At 42.9% G+C, this 15,884-nt stretch overlaps 1 protein-coding gene across 3 annotated transcripts in view; it reads right to left on the bottom strand.

Annotated features, from left to right (window-relative positions):
* Positions 1 to 15,884, bottom strand: part of LOC125879295 (thyroid hormone receptor alpha) — a 170,676-nt gene that overhangs the window by 101,565 nt on the left and 53,227 nt on the right. The gene's annotated exons all lie outside the window — the stretch shown is intronic.

Here is a 15,884-nt window from a genome sequence, read left to right on the forward strand (position 1 = left end):
AACTGGAACTTTTGGTCCCTTGAGGTATTTTAACTAAAGACCAATGCTGTCATGTCTCCAGTGAGGATGCAGTCTCTGAGCTGCACCCAAACTTTCAGAAAAAAATTGGTGCAAAACTTTCATTTTGCTCAGCAGCCAAATGTTAATGAAAGATCAAATTTTACCAGCCGCTCAATAAGCTACCATTGTCTTTTTGAGCTGAATCAGATCTACCAGCCACTTGTGTATTTGTCCAGCATTTGGCTGGTGGGTGGTGCTAATTTTGTACCCTGCTCACAGATCATCAGATTCTGACCACCAGCGTGCAACTGGACAATCTGCAGCACAGTATGAAGCTGTTGGAAAGAGAGGCAACACCTCTGAGGCTGAAACCATGGTGCTCCGTTGGAAAACGTTGTGATGCTCTGTTTGCAATGTGAAACACCTGCTAACCCATGTCACGGAGCTCAGGTGTCTCGGGGTCTAGGGTGAGATGAAGTGTAAAGGCATGTCTAGTATGCTTGAGTGGTATCACGGTATTCCACGGTCCTTTCAAATCATAACGGTACGATTTTCAAGACCACCAAAATACAGATGTTCTTCTTTCTATTGAACTGATATGGAAATGCTGTATTGAGGTGACGCAGTTCACAGCACGAACCACCAGAGGTCAGTATCTACTGGTGGAGCAAACAGCTGAGCTAAGAGAGATGGTGACTGCTGGTGGTGGGGATAATGTTAGAGGACTACCGAGAAGCCAGCCAGCTACGGTAGAGAGACACAGTGAGGTAAAACCACGTGTACAGCCAGATTATTTACATATCTAACTCTGAGAAGTTTATTTTGACCAGGCCAGAGTTGGTGATTATTGGAACAACGGAAAGACGGTTTTGGTGAGTTTCATCTAGTTTCCGTCCATTTTGAGCAAAGAGGGTTTTACAATGAGTTCACAAGGCAATTAAGCTCGTCTTAGTTTGGCAAAAGAGAAACTTGAATTCAGGTCATATACCGTGATATACCATAAAGCCCAGTGAAATGCCAGGAAGGTATAAAGGTACAAAAAATAAATAGCACCTAAGCCTAATGTCAAACTGGGAGGAGAACCCCAGGCAGACAAAACACATCAAATGGGATTACATATCCAAACTTACCTGGGACCATCAGGTGACCCCAGGAGGATACTTTGCTACCCCTGTTCATTTCTTCGCTTATATAAAAGACTTCATCAGTCCTGACTGACCGGAGGAGGGTCCCAGGCATTTAAAGCCTCCCTTCATTTTACAAATATTTTTAAGAATAACAGGACCCTACAGAGGTTAAATCTTGGATGCGCAGTTTGTTTTCATCTTCATTGGGTAAAAATCCCATAATAAACTCAGAGCATATTGTAATTCAAGTGAGAACTAGACTTCTGCAGCTCCTCTTGGCTCAGTTTTCAGGCTTTAGAAAATCTCGCCAGTGACAGATTCTTTGGCAAATCACTTCAAAGAGACGGCGTTCCTACTGGCTACTCTACAGATGCAGATGTGCCTGCACGTCCCTTCAGATTGTGAAAGTCTGAATCAACGGAGGAGAACCCTGCAGAGAAAGTTGCTGTTCCAGCATTTGGAACGACTGCCGACACTGCAAAGCAAAGATAGACTGATCAAAAAGAGTGTCTGTGGGTGCTCTAAGCCCTAGAGTGGTCTGCTTTGGTCTGAATCAGGGACTCATGTTGTTCCAAACATTGAAGAAGAGTACACTTGCAAGATAAATGTGACACTTTCTAATGTCACAATGGAGGGACAACTACGCAGGTTGATTTTAGCGCTGCTCATCATGGACTATATTGCTGTCATTGTTCATTTTAGTCAAAGCATACAGTTTGAAAACGAGGCAAACGCGGCTCCAACTAGAAAACAATGTTTTGATGCATTGGATGTGCTGAATGTGCATATTAAGGCAGTACAGGAGGAGGTGCACATTAATAATCCTCCAGGACTGTAACATGCTCATGTTTAACCCAAACAATGTGTCATGTGACTGCAGTTGCTTCACATCCAGGTCGCAACACCTTCTCACCACAAACCAACCGCACCAGAGTTCCTTTGGAACCAGACTGAGACCACCTCTTCAAGAAGGTCTCAGTCTGGTTGCTTTGGTGTGTTCACACCTGCACAAACGAACCGCACTGAGGGGGCAAATGAAGTTGAGTTCAACTGAACCAAACCAAACAGGGCAGGTGTGAAAGTACCTTAACACTGAACAAAATAATCCACGTCAGTATCAGCAAGAAGTTTCAGAAGTGGAGAGAAGATGTTGCTAATAGTTTAGCCTCCTGCTACCAGGGCCAAGTGCTCAAAGCTGTGGCTTCAGTTTCACATTTATGTAGCTAACATTAGCTAGAGCCTTGAACCACAGTGTGTCGTCTGCCTCACTCCCTGCCACTACAGACCACCTCGCCAGGAGTAAAGCCAGCAGCACCTTAGGAGTTGGCCCCTAAATCAACAACCACAGCAACTCAAATCCAGCCAGCACAAACCTCAGCTCCACAGACTCTCCCGCCAAATCAGCAAACTTCCTGCTGCAGCTGTTACACAGGTTGGACCCGGTGCTGCTGCTTGCCACCAGCCTGCAGTGACACCCAGCCATGGGGGTTTGCCCTAGTTGAATTCAAGCCACCAAACAGGAGGTTGGTCTCCTGAGCTGCTGTCGGCTCTCCTCCCGGGAAGGAGTCCACAGTGGCGGGGAGCGAGGTGGAGGGACTGTGGGGTGGCTAGCAGCTAATCCATGTCTCATTAGTGGTCTGATAAACTGAGACAGAGCAGGGCAAGGAGGGGCTGAGAGAATGAGCTGTGTGCACCTGTACAACAAAACAGATTAAATGAATCAATGTATGGGAAACACTGAGTTACTGTCGTCTGGTGGGAGGGGCTTAGGACAGACAGGACAGGGCTGCAGGTTTATGCCTCCTCCAGCTATAAATAACTTCCAGTCAACCAGAACTGAAGAGGCCTTTTGGATGAGAGGCGGAACTCGTCCAGGTGCCCTCGATTTAGCCCTTCTAGATTTGCTACCACTTTGAGCCGAAGCCAGAAAAAAGACAGATGGAAGTTTAAAAAAACAACAGTTACCAAGCAGCAACACAGGGCAGAGGCATGATGCAATGCATAATGCAAGAGGAGAGGCTGGATGTTAAGAAAGTTGTTTCTATTTTTCTGAGTCATGACAGGGCCGAGGGTTTGTTCTTACCCAGTGTTAGACGGTATTTTTCTCCTGTAATTACGGGCACAGCGGTAAGGTTCGGCGCATCAGGAGTGGCGAAGCACTTAATGCGTGGATCACGAAAATACTCCTAATCATAGTTAAGAACATCTGTCAAGCCGTGACGGCTCTTGGGTGCAATTAGGTGCAAACAAATGGAAGATTTCTTCTGTGCCATGTACGAGTTGTCAAAGACATGCTGGCACAAGAAAAGTGATTCAGACACGGGAACAAAACTGAAGCAGCAGCGTGCGATGATGTTGTGTTTCTGCATGTCACAGAGGCTCCGCAGCACTGACAGAAGCCAATAACAAAATGAGTTCATTCTGAAATAACAAAAGCCACAGTACTTGTTCAGTATGCAAAGCAGCTACTGGGTGGAAATCTATTGTTGGCAACCCACATTTGAAGGCACACAATGTACAGACACACACACACATTCCCTGTTAATCTTCCTCCATCTGTGCAAGCTGCTCTTGGGTTGGGTCTCTGTCACACACACATACATCTCTTTGTGTGGGTCCTTTCTTATACAGACAAACACATATGTTCATGCTCAAGACACACACGAACAGACACAAGTGGAGGCTCCACTGCTCTGTTAAGTGGTGGCGACCGATGCTCCATCAGAGTCAAGGTCTGTCCTCCATTTTAAGAACGTTTTAGAGACTCACGGTGAGCGTTTTTATCTGAATACGTTCTCTCTGCCTGGCTGAGCTTCGAGCACTCTTAACCCTCAAACTGTAGAACCACTCGTCCATACATCACAGTGGAAAGGACAGGCGGATACAGAAACTCCTACAGTACACTCACACACTCGCTCTCACACACTCCAAAACATTTTCAATTAAACCAGGAGTGAACTCGACGTCCACCCAGCAGGGGTGGCTTTGCATGGGGGCGGCAAGCTGGTCATTTTCATGCCTCCACACTGGCAATAGCCGTGGCTGGCGGCATTATGTTTTCGGGTTGTGCATCCGTCCGTCCTGTTCTCGTGAATATAATAGTTAAAGAACACCTTGAGGGATTTTTTTCCAAATTTGGCACAAACGTCCACTTTTGGTAGGCAGTCGTTCGTTACTTCACTTTTCTCAGTTATCTTTGCACAAATTATTGATAGTATTTAATAGCGATTGATTTAACATTTAATGGCGAGGTTAGCCCGTTAGCTAGCCTAGCTGGCTACAAAAAAACATGGAAAAACATTGTCAAGTTTATGAGGAGGGTGATCAGCTCTACGGAGCTTTACTGCTCGCTTCTGCACGACGGTGTACGTCAGCCAGTTTGATATTTTGCAGCTCTTCCAAACACCAAGCGTAAAAAACAGTGATAGTAACCTAACGTTAGCCAAACTCTGAATCTCTGTGGTCTGGAGTTTGATTTCTCTCCTGTGTCCTTTTTGTACTTTAGATATCTGCTATTTTTTCTTTTGCTTTAAGCCATAAAGGGGTCGTGTTAAATTACTGCTGATGAAAACCTCACGTTTCCTCATTTTGCTGCTTCACAATAAAAGCTTTTACATGATAAAATAATGGGTAGCTTTTACTGGTGAGACTATAGAACATGAAATGTGCTAACATGCTAAGTCAAACCACACCAAGTCAAGCTGGCACGTGCGTGGAAAAAGGGTGTCAAACATTCATTTCAGTCGCAAAGCAAATTCACATCTTTGCGTCCCAACTTTGGTGAACTTTGACCGGCGACGTCAGTGCCTGTGTGGAGGAGACCACATGTTTAACCACACGAGAGACGCTGCCTGGCTGCAGTGAAGCAGGAGGCATGGAATTTAATAAAGTTGAAAATGTACAAATAACAACATATTCATCTGTTTTTATTAGCTATCTGCGTCAGTCACATCACGCACCGCCCACATTCAGCACAAATAGAGCCTCTGCAGGCGTTAGTCACTCGCCTACAGTTGGTCATGTGTGACCACGCCATTACACCTGATACTAATATGTGTCTGAAGTGTCCACATGGAGCTCTAACAGAGTTTATTTGGATCCGACACAACAAAACAAAACATTAAAAAAAGACATCAACCAAACGTAGAGCTGCACTACAGTCTGGACCTTAGCTTGCTTTCTGAAGCAGGCGTAGATGTTCTGATCAGTCCTGATCACCTGGAACCATGAAGAGGAACAACAGAGAGTTCTGTTTTGTTCTGCAGCAGCTTTTATTTCAGTGTTTCAGGTTTACTGTCCAGAGCACGATCTGGATCAAGGATGTAGTCAGGACTGTCCTGTGAGAGTAGTGCGTCCCTGACCACCTCCGGAGGTGTTTGGCTGATCCAATCACAATCAGTCCTCGATGTGTTCAGGGTGCATTTGTGGACGAGCACTATCTGATTTTTATCTGATCACCCGAAACGCATTTTAATGCAAGGTGTAACGTGGATTTTTGTAGTCCTTTTGTGTCTCTGCGCAGTTCTTTTCTACCTCTCCTTGGTGGTTTTGTGTCTGTGTGTGGTCACTTAGCATCACTTTATGGTCATCTTATGTTTGTTGGTATTTATTTTGTGTCCCTTTGAGTTTGTCTGCAGCACTTTAGGTTTTTATTTGTGTTTTACCTAGGGAACATCTGCTAGGGACAACAGATGGAAATTAGCCAATGGCTACAATCTGGCATGTATACGTCATTGTATTACTCGTATGGTGATCTTCATTAACTTGCACTGTCCCTTTCAAATAATAATAAACTAACTTTACGGTCTGTCTGTGTGTGTCTCTGTGGCCATTTTGTGCCTGTGTTTGATTATTTTGTGTCTCTGTGGGTGTTTTGCATCACTTTATGTTTTTGTGTGTCTTTGTTGTCATATTATATCACTTCATGGTCATCTAATGACTTGTGGTTGTTTTGTGTGTTTATGTGATCATTTATCATTACTTCATAATCATTTTGTGTCTGTTTGTTTGTTTTGTGTCTCTTTTTGTTTGTTTTGTGTCTTTTTTGTTTATGTGTCTTTTTTGTGTGTTATGTGTCTCTTTTTGTTTGTTTTTTTTGTCTTTTTTGTTTGTTTTGTGTCTTTTTTGTGTGTTATGTGTCTCCTTTTGTTTATTTTGTGTCTCTTTTGTTTGTTATGTGTCTCCTTTTGTTTGTTATGTGTCTCTTTATGGTTGTTATGTGTCTCTTTTTGTTTGTTTTGTGTCTCCTTTTGTTTGTTATGTCATCACTTCATAGTCATTTTATGTCTTTTTGTGGTGTTTGGTGTGTTGATGTGGTTGTTCTCCGTCACTTTATGGTCTGTCTGTCTCGTTTGTTTTTCATTTTGCATCTCTTTGTGGTCCTTTTGTTTGTGTGTGGTTGTTTTATGCCTGTTTTTGATTGATTCAAATCACGTTGTGGTTTTTGGTTGATAGACTTTCCAAAAGAGTCAATTCATACGGAGGTTCTGTTCCAGGGTCCCCTGGGCCTGTACCACGCAGGTCTGTTCAGTAATTCATCCATAATAATTAACTAATAAGCACCTTGTAACTTTGGTCAGAAGGCCACCAGCAGGGGCCAATCAGATTCCAGGCGGGGGGTTGTTCCACCACAGAGGAGCAAACACACACAAACTCTGACTCTTATACATCGTGTCAGCCTGGTAACTGTTCTGTGATGAGTTGAAGTTCACACACACACACACACACACACACACACCTGTCTCCTCCTTCTTCTCTTTTTGCTTCAGATTGTGGCCAAAATAAAAAAAACCCACAGAAAACACAGGAGCAGGAGTCTGTTCTGAACACACAGGAGCCTCCAGGCAAACAAATGAGACCTCAGCAGAGGGGCTAATTAACCGGCTGCAGGAAACGCCAAATGAAAGAGACATCAAGATTAATCTCATGAAGGAAGATGGAGCGAGGGGGAGCGGGGATGAGAGGAAAGAACCATTTTGTATAATATACATCATTCTGTAAGCAGCAAGAAGACATCCTTCCCTCCCCCACCTTCTCCACTGACAGATGTACAGTACCGGCTGCTATCAGTAGTTTACCAGAAATACAGTACGAGTGTCAGAATAAAAAAGAGTTCTCGCGCTGATGGCTGGTTTGCTGCCAAACTGGCTGTGAACGTGAAAAAAGGACCATCCGACGCCAGAACGAACGACCACTTGACTGCTGGAAAGTGAGAAAAGGAGATAGATGAAAAAGAGAGGACGGACGGGGAGGAGCTGACCTGGCGGCTCAGCGGCCCGACAGACGTGTAATATAAATGATCCGGGGCCCAAATTCAACCCGATTATGCGTCAAATATTTCCTTTGTGTCCCTTAATGAAGACATTAAACGATAAGGCCGACTGCAAACTGCAAAAAAAAAATCATGAAAGCTGAAAGGCAAATTGATCTTAATAACAAGTACTGTCTGAGGAATATTGTCCCTCTGTGCCACACAGCTGCACTGTTGTCCAAAAACTATTAAAACACATCAAAGAGCCGCACGGTGCAGCGGGTCAATGTCGGCTTTAGGGGAAGGCAACAGAAATGAAATCCTATATCCCAGTAAATGTGATCTTATAGCACAGTGCAGCTGTTTATAGAGCTGTTATACTTGTTTTAAAGGAAAAAGCCTCGTTCACAAAGATGTACAGGATCAAATGTCTCGTTACTGTGGAGTGAACAGTTTGGCAACATATCTGATGGCAGACAAATGTCTATGATCTTCATATCGTCACATCCCCCACCCTCCAACATGCATTATATCTTGGGTGGGTCCCACATACATCACCCTGCTGCTGTTTCAGGAGTTTTGGACGTTAGAGCCAAAACAACGTGTTGATTAATCAGTCCACACAAGATGAATCACGAGCACTGCTCACTGTATTGTGCAAAAACAGACCTCCATCAGCATTTTAAAGGATTAATCGAGACAAAAACACACACAAGAGTATGTGAAATAACTGGACTTTTAAAAATGTCTTTCTCTCTGGTCTCCTGCAGACGATGGAGAGCTGAAGGGCTCCAAACGTCTGTTTTGAGGTTTGTATCAATAAGTTTTAAAAGGTAAAAATAAACGTCGTAATGCGTCAAATGTTCCTTAAGACAACAGAAAATGTCCTGTTAGCAAGAACATTTCAAAGTCTTAAGACACTCAGAGCATTAAAGCTTCCATGCTGTTGGTTGGTGTCAACATACCCGCCCCTTTCTGACGCAGAGACTGCGCTGGCCAATGTGGGCTCCTGTTAGCGAGTACGTTTTGGCCACGTACCAATCACCTGTCTTCTATGCAACTTCAATTTAGTGTGTGGGACAGCCCATTTTCTGCCACTAGTGGTTCACATTCATACCACACGGTGCAAAGTGTCTCGCACTTCAGCAGCATTTAAAATCCAACATGGCTCTTAATGCACGCAATATTTTTATTTTATTTTATTTTATATAACCCATTTTTAACCAGGTTAGTCCCACTGAGATCAGTGATCTTCTAGCCAAGACGGCAGCATAAAAATTACAACACAACAATGAACAGCAAGGACATAAAAAACACAAACATAAATGATACTCACTGAGATATAAATGATTTAAATACCTAAAGGCATCGACAAGTACCAACCGATTCATTCACCATTGCACTTATGAGCCTCAGTTTCAATCCATCCCAACAATACATTTCTGGGGACAATGACAATACTTAACAATAAACTGTGCTCAATTTGGACTGTTTTCTGAGTGTTTTCCATTTTTAAACTAGTCAACTAGTCTTAATTAAAATTTTCGTTTGGTCTACAGGGAAATTAGTCGCCAGGAACGTCCCTGATCGTAACGCGTATTTGACGCATTAAGACGTTCAATTTTTACCTGTAAAGACAAATTTGACTTATTACTAAAACACATTCTCACTCTGACCTCGTCACATATCAACGTTTGGTTGTGGACTTTCCACGCTGACGTGTAAGGTAACCCGAGTGCATTGGTCAGTCCCTCCAGGATCTCATGGCAAAAAAAACTTGAATTTGCAGCCAATTTTGTCCAAAAAAAAAAAAAAAGATTAAAATTGCGGCTAATGACAAAATGACAAAATTATGGCTAATGACAAAAGGAGAAAAAAAAAATATATATTTTTTTTTTAATTACTACCTCCAAAAAAATAAGTCATGTAATCCCTTGCTATAATAATCATACTGAATATTACAAAAATAGCTGCAAATGTTTTTAATAGTTCTCTTCTTTAGTTTTATTTAATGAGACTCAAAACATGGACTCCAAACACGTTGCAAAACACGCATTTAAACAGTGTAAATTCTTATGTCAAGCATTTCTCCATACTGCAATGCCATGAGCGCATTTGATGACGCGTCTGATGATGTTTCAAATGACATCGCATGCGCCACGATGAAAAACGCAGAAATCACGGAAAAATCTCAGAACTTATGAAAAAATGTAAGCCCCCGCAAATATTGCGGACTTACGTTGAATTTGCGTTAATTATTGTGATCACAAGATGGCGATTTTCTGGAGGGTCTGATTGGTTGTTAACATATTCGGACACCAAAGTTCCCTTCTTTCAAAATACACTTCCATTTTCACAGTAAATTTAACGTTTGCATACAGTCTCTTTCAAAATAAAAGCACAACGTAGGTACAACAGCACGAGTTGACGTTTTTTCCTACAACAACAAACACAAGGCTGGGTTTAGGAAAAAAGAACAGGGTTTGGCTTTAGACTCTTATGAGACGCAAACACCGCTCTCTCGGGTGACTGTCGGTGTTTGTTGGCAGGTGGCTCAGCTTTTGGACCCAGTCTGGAGAGGATCCATCTCTGGCACGGTGCATCTAAATTGATAATGGAAATGCAAAAAGGTGCAGCATGGCTTGACTCGGTGTGGCTAAAGGTGACGGTGGAAAAGGCCCACAGGAGCGCAGATGAGGAGTCTGACGTCAGTTTTGCGATGTGCGACTGTCATCATCGATAAAGAGAATAGAAATAAGAAACAGAGGCATGATTCAGACTGATCGGACAGTTTGAAGCTGGCTCTTGAGTCTCATCTCCATCAGGGAACATTATTGCTTTTCCTTTTTGTCTACAGCCTCATTTCTGCTGCAGCGTCTGCACAACACATTCATCTTTACAAATCTGATCACAGCCTTAGACCACATTTTACTTTGACAGTATTTTTATATTTCAGCATTTCTGCAGAGTCTCACTGAGGATTCTGATTTGATTCAGACTGTTGGGCATGAAGGCTGGCTGATAGTGAGTAGGCTGGCTGCGTGTCATTGTTCTGTATCCGACCCTGACCTCTGACCTCTGCCCTCTGCCCTCAGAGACCAGGCAGGAACCAAAAAGGGAAGCGACCCTCCAGGCATCAACAAACTTGTTTTCGTTGTCTCTGAGCTGCTGACTTGTCTTTTACTACCAAGACAGAGTGACACACTGACCTGGAACATTGTGTACACACGTGTGTGTGTGAGTGTGTGTTGTAGTGAGCACGGTCTGTTGGCTGAAGCTCTGTCTCAAGATTTGGCAGCAGGTAGCGATGAGGTCACACAGTGTTCGCATCACAGGCTTTTTTTTTTTTTCATGACTCTTTTCTCCTACGGTTTTGGACATGGATGGCATTTGGAGCCTAGAAAAACACCCACCAACCCGCCCACACATACTCTGCAGGAACAACTCTGGGTACGCAGCCAAGTGTGTGTGTGCATGTGTGTGTGAGACCTTTCTCCCCGAGCAGTGAAACGATACTCTGCACCAATCACACCAGGCTAAATAAAATGTTTTTCAGCAGCTTTTCTACGACGAGAGGCTCCAAAAAAGCTCCGACAGATAAGAGCAGTAACTGAAAGCATCTTTAAAGCACTGCTTGCATAAGTGCATTTTTTAATTTGGTGAGTAGCTGGGCTGTAAAATTAGGATCACATGCTTGTTAGTGAGAGCGTGGCTCCATGATGACGGAGCAGTCAGTGGTGGTACAGTATATATGAAACTATAGAGCAAAACAATGAGACATGTGATCCTCTGGAACTGGTGGAGCCTGTTTAACGATACAGCGTGTCCTATAGTCAGATGGCAGTAAAGCCTGATAACGTGGCGGCTCTCTCTTCAGCCTGGGCGTGGCGTGCTGCTCCTGATACGGCTGTGTAATGAATATTTTTCTTACAGTGCTGAAGCCTCGCTGGAGCGTTCCCACATGTGATAGCCGGCCTGCAAACTTATCTCCTCCTCTTTATCTGACAGATATCAACACACAGACAGAGCTGCAGAGAAACCGCAATAAAATCTAGGGAAATATGCTAATGGATCAAACGCTCCCTGATATTCGTTTTACTGATGGAGCACGAGACAAATGCTGTAATCTCACTGCTGAGCTGCAGCAGGTAATAGGTACAGTACCAACAGGATATCTCACATATAAACATGACTTTGTACAAAATCTAAGATGACTGAAAGGCAGAAAATATCAAGTGACATTTTCACCACCACGTTTGGTCGTTGACTGGGTGGGGTGTGTGATGTACTGTACTGTAAGTAAAGTAAAATGTCCTTATGTGTCCATGGTAGAGGTGTATGGGTCAAACAAACCCTGGACTTTCACCCTGGAGCCCGCTGTTTGCGTCCAGAATAAATGAAGACCCAAACCATGATGTTTTCTTCTAAATCTCACCAGGTGCTTTTGCCCGACGTCCCGGAATTGGTAGCAGCGTCCGGGAATGTCAACAGCAGAGGCGGAAGGACACTTAGTGTGTAATATTAAGATGTGAACGGCCAACAGAGGCTATTTGTAACGACTTGGGATGAGAACGTGTTGTTTGAGCTTACAGTTTAACTGTAATACGAGATAAGTACACAGCGTGTCAGCAGTGAAAAACTGATAATGGACACCTTGTGGGGCATTATCCCGCGTCTACCATGGTCACCGACCAAAGAAATAAAAAAATAAGAATATTCATTCAAATTTTTATATTTCCTGCAGTCAAACTCTAAAGCATTTACAAGCCTTAACTCGGTTTCCTTGGTAACACCTGAGGGTTTAGTTATTACCTGGAACAATCATTGCCACCTCGTATAGGTTCTGTAATGGAAACGTTATTCACTGCTACAGTAAACAGGACGATCCTTAGATACGACCTGATAACAGGAGATATCCCAGTCCGCCTAGCTCCTGGAACCCTTTGGCCCAGCTCTGAGCCAGAAAGCTAACGTTATGCTAACAAGATTCAAACTCAGTAACACATAATTGACAAACAGTAAATATAATTTGACAGTATGTGGTTAGCTATCAGCCGCGTCACTGTCCCCAAATCAACGTCAAGATTTTCACTAACAAATGATTCGTCATGCGTCACGTTCCAGTCGTCTGCAGCCTGAAGCTGCAAGTTGAATAACAGACAGGATGTGACATGATTGTTACAGTTCAGAGGGGCGGTGTCGTACCTGCAGGGTGTTACAGTCGTTTCAATACGTCTTCGCGTATTGTTTGTTGTTTCCACCAAGGATCAATTTGGAAAAGAGAATTTTTAGTTTTGCTTTAAGTGCTACACTCTGTTGAGCCCTTGTGTTTTTAAATTCCTAAAAAAAATCAAATCAAAAATCAAATATTTCGACGTATATGGGACCCAACAACTGCTTTTAAAACAAACACAGCAAAGTCAAACTAACTAAATAAACAGTTTCACAACATCTTTTCCTTTAAATTTTTACCAAATTTTACAGATTTTTTTTTACAGGAAAAAAGCAGTAAATTATGAGAAAATAAAGGAACTGACGCATCCAGCATTACGGAAAAGAAAAACAGATTAAAAACCAAAGTCAAGAAAATATGATAAAAGGCCAATCTTAGTGACAAGTTCACTGTCAACAGGAAGAGACATATGAAACCATAAAACTGGCAGTATGAGACCAAATAAACTCATGTAGACATTAAATATGCAACAAGCCACTACAGGTGAACCACATCATCTGTTTTGGGGCCATGTCGCCCACGCCTGATAGCAACTGAGGTTAAACTGACAGGAAACATGTAGTTTCTGTTCTTAATTATGTTTTTCAGTCATTTTGACACAAATTCAACAAAAATCTAAAATATTCAGAGAACTGAAGTGATTTTTATTTGAATCATCTTTAGGCCTCTGTAAAGTCAATAAACCCATATCATAAGTCCTTATAAAATATAATAAAATAATACCTTAAGAGTATTACACAGGGTCTGAAGCGATCAGCAGAGTGAAGTTAGTGCAGCAGGAAAATAGCTTTTAAAATGCAGCACTTACCAACAGCATTTCTCAGCAGTATAATGAAGCAGCAGACTGAAAAGCCGAACATCCTGCATGGAAAATGGAACTCAAATAAAGTGGGCCATTAAGGCTGCCATTACTGTCGGTGAGTAAAATGACATTTTTCATGCAGCCTTCTTCAAATAGTGATCTGTATCCTTTCTCTGCTCCTCATTAAAACCAACTCAACACATCTGGCTCCTTTTGATCATCTTTCACTGTGAACCACTGCCGGGATGCACCTGCGGCTCCGACGCAGCAGAATTTCTTTTTATTTTATATACAAATGACTGACTCAAACAAAATCACCCGCTGAAAAGACTTTATTTGAACTGTGTTTTCTTTTTTTTTTTAGGGAAATGTGGCTCGACTGTGTTCACTGATTACATCATAACTCAGTCAGGTGACAGAAGCTACAGTGACACCTCGTTTCCACAGTTTTGTTTTGTGTCTGTAAATCTGAACAGTATAGACTCTTTAACTGTTAGTAAACAGTGTGAGGTTTTTTGGTGGGCGGGGCTTAGCTGGAGGCGAAAACAGTTCTCCACAGACATTAGCTAGCACATTGTGTTGTCTTGTTTTAGACGATGGAGGAAGATGATGTGAGTGGTGCGTTCAGAAACACTCATTGTGAGTGTGGGAGCGCACTCTGACACAAACTGGAGCGTTGATAAATTGGGAGCGCTGTCTGAATGTAGCGTTGGGTTATCCAGAGCAGCGCACTCTCAGAGTGGCAGAGCGCACTCTGGACACTCTGTCTGTGGAGACGGAGCAGCAGAGCGCCGAGCGGAGTGAATGTGTGATTAACTTAACCGTTGGTTCATTCATGTAGAAATATAACGCTGCGTTTCTTCCACCAACAGGGCTCTCATTTTAGTGTAGAGCGTCAGACTGAATTTACCAACGCACCATGTCAGGTCACTCACTCCGGGACCGCCAGTGTTACTTGAATAAGTAAACACTGACCAACGGGACCAGACTGGCGACCGTATGCTCTCACTCAGTGGATGGATGATGTCACAGGAAGCCAATCTTACAAAGGAGGACCACACTTGTTTGTTTTGCTATGGAAGCTAACGTTAGCTAATGTGCTAAAAGTTAGCGTTGCAGAGAAATCCAATCTTCCTCTTAATCCCTCCCCAGTTTCTGATGAGGTGGACATGATAACCCTTAATACACATAACCTTATTCATCCCTACAACAGGAAATACTTTTTCCCTAACCTGATATGAAGTGTGCGCTGCACATGTGAGCATTTTTGATGATGGCCTCCGTCCAGTCCTTTGGTCTTATCACATTTAACCATAGCTGTCTTTGTTTTTGTTGACGGGCAGTGGCGGCTGGTTTTGAGCCATGACTCCTTCTATTCTGGCTCCCAATAACACAACAAGACAAACACATTTTAACACTCCTATGGAGCCTACAGCCCTGTGGGGGAGAGGCAGCTGCACCTCCAGCTGATAACATGATGTCACTGTGACGTCGGCCCTAGAGAGTCTATTGGCGGCGTGCAAACCAACTTTAAAGGTTCATGTATCGCCGCCTGCTGTGTCAGTGCGTAGATGCTGCGCTTGTTAAGACAATGAACGCTGTATGACTTTGTCATTTTAATTATCAGAATAATGCACAATTATAAAAACATATGAATAAATATTGCATTCATGTTGAGTGTAAGACTCACTCAGTGTAACTCACATCACATTTTAGCCTCCAAAAATCAGCATGTACACTGTGCAGGTTGTGTAAATACGAAGCAGGAAGTTGGTTGGATTATGACACATGAGCGGTCAGCGCTAAGGGAGATGAAGTGAAGCAGCTGAGTAAGACTGAGCGCTGAGAACAGAGAGCTGATGGGCAGGACAGTGTGGACTGCAAACAGAGCAGCGTGTCTGATTATCAGTCTGGTCAGGACGAGGAGCAACGAGTTCAGCAGCAGAGCGAGTCACGCTGGAGTTACTATTTGAATTTCACACTAATGTCATGCAAACTGAGGATCTGTGCTACAAAATAAGAGCTTTAATGACCTGATTTACAAAAGTTACCGCTGCTGTTCACGGACCCACGAAATCCTCCAAACAGGACACACAGGCATTTACTAAATAACATGAAAATAAACACTAACTAAAATAATAAAGTTTGCTGTCCTCCCTCTCCCTCTTCAATCAAGATAAAGAAGATCACACACAGTCAAGTCAAGACATGGACGAGTTACTCTCAAAGAAATCTAAAAACTAAAACAAAAGCTTCAAAGCTTCAGTGATAATAACAAATATTCAAAGCTTTGACGGGACACAGCATAACCCAGGGGGTCATATTTATATACGCTAATCAACAACACGACCAAACTTTAAAAGGACTTTCAGTAGGTTGTTAATAACTCAGAACGCTGTCCAATACTCACTCTCCTTTGAGCTCTTGTTTGGTCTCCACCAACTACTGACAAAACTATCTGGGTCCTCAGCC

The sequence above is a fragment of the Epinephelus fuscoguttatus genome, linkage group LG19, assembly GCF_011397635.1.
Source record: "Epinephelus fuscoguttatus linkage group LG19, E.fuscoguttatus.final_Chr_v1".
Taxonomy (NCBI): domain Eukaryota; kingdom Metazoa; phylum Chordata; class Actinopteri; order Perciformes; family Serranidae; genus Epinephelus; species Epinephelus fuscoguttatus.